The sequence below is a fragment of the Carlito syrichta genome, unplaced genomic scaffold, assembly GCF_000164805.1.
Source record: "Carlito syrichta isolate Samal-C Ts95f unplaced genomic scaffold, Tarsius_syrichta-2.0.1 Scaffold154493, whole genome shotgun sequence".
Classification (NCBI taxonomy): Eukaryota; Metazoa; Chordata; class Mammalia; order Primates; family Tarsiidae; genus Carlito; species Carlito syrichta.
Genome location: NW_007098589.1, coordinates 247,139 through 249,013, shown reverse-complemented (window position 1 = coordinate 249,013; position 1,875 = coordinate 247,139).

Genomic DNA, 1,875 nt, shown 5'->3' with positions numbered 1-1,875 from the left:
AAAGTAAAATTTTACTGAAACGTAACACACCAAAAAGTCCACAAATTATAAACAAATCATGTATTTTGGGGACAAGAAACAGAACATTACCAGTACTCTAGGATAACCACTGTCCTATCACCCATCCAGAGTAATTTATTAGTTTTGCCTTTTTTTAAATTTATGTCAATAGAATCATACATTATCTCATATCTTCAACATTTAAGATACGTCGATGGTTCAAAAGAAATTCCCTGCAAAATTCCTTGCAGGTTTAAAGAATTAAAAGAGTAGAAAATACTGCCAGCTGCAGTGACTCACGCCTATAATTTCAGCAATTTCTGAGGCCAAGGCAGGAGGATCACTTGAGCCCAGGAGTTCCAGACAAGCCTAGGCAACATAGCAAGACCTCGTCTCTACAAAAAATTTTTAAAAATTAGCCGCACATGGTGGCATGCACCTGTAGTCCCAACTACTCAGGAGACTGAGGCAGAAGGAACTCTTGAGTCCAGGAGAGCAAAGCTTTATTGAACCATAATCATGCCCAACTCAAAAACAAGAAAGAAAAATTAAAAAGTACAGTCATGTGCCACATATCTATGTTTTGATGTGCAACTACATACAAAATGGTGCTCCCATAGGATTATAATAGAGCCAGAAAATTCCTATCACCCATTGCCATTGTAGCCATCATGATAAAGCAATGCATTGCTCATGTGTTTTTGGTGATGCTGTTGTAAACAAACCTACCGCACTGCCAGCCATACAGAAGTATAGGCTGTATTAATATATCCAGTATGCCGGGCTCGGTGGATCAGCCTGTAATCCCGCGCCTTTGGGAGGCTGAGGTGAGTGGATTGCCTGAGCCCGCAGGTTTGAGACCCGCCTGGGCAGTGAGACTTCATCTCTACAATAAATCAAAAAATCAGCTGGGCATGGTAGCGCATGCCTGTAATTCCAGCTACTCGGAAGGCTGAGGCAGAAGGATCGCCGGAGCCCAGCAGGTCGAGGCTGCGGTGACCGGGAGCGACCACTGCATTCCAGTCTGGGCGACCGAGTGAGACTCCAACTCAAATGTATATATATATATATATTTTTTTTTTTTACTATATTTCTGGTTTATGCATTGTTATTTTAGAGTGCATGCCTTCTACTTACACTTTTTTTAAGTTAGCTACAAAACAACCTGAGGCAGGTCCTTCAGTAGGTGTTCCAGGTATCACAGGATATAATAGTTCCATGCATGTTACTGCCCCTGAAGACCCTCCAGTGGGACAAGATGAGGGGATGGAAGACAGTGACAGTGGTAATCTTGACCCCGTGTAGGCCAAGGCTCATGTGTATGTTTGTCTTTGCTTTCAACAACAACAAAAAACTTTAAAAAGAAACAAATTTAAACCGCAAAAGGCTTATAGGATAAGAATTAAAGAAGACAAAATATTTTGTACAGCTGTATATTGTGTTTGGGCTTTAAGCTAAGGGTTATTACGAAAGAGTCAAAAAATATAAAAGTTTACAAAGTAAAAAAGTTACAGTAAACTAAGGTTAATTTATCAAAGAAAGAAACGATTTTTATAAATTTAATGCAACTGAAGTGTCCAGTGTTTATAAAGTCTACAGTGGTGTACAGTAATGTCCTAGGCCTTCACACTCACTCACTGACTCACCCAGAGCAACTTCCAGACCTGCAAGCTCCACTCACGGTACGTGTCCTGAACAGATGTGCCATATTTTGTCTTTTATACTGTGTTTTTACTGTACCTTTTCTGTGTATAGATACACAAATGTTTACAACTGTGCCACAACTACCTACAGTACAGTGACACGCTGTACAGGTTTATAGCCTAGGTGTGTAGTAGGCAAGACCTTTGAGAAGTGTCTGTTCATATCTTTTGC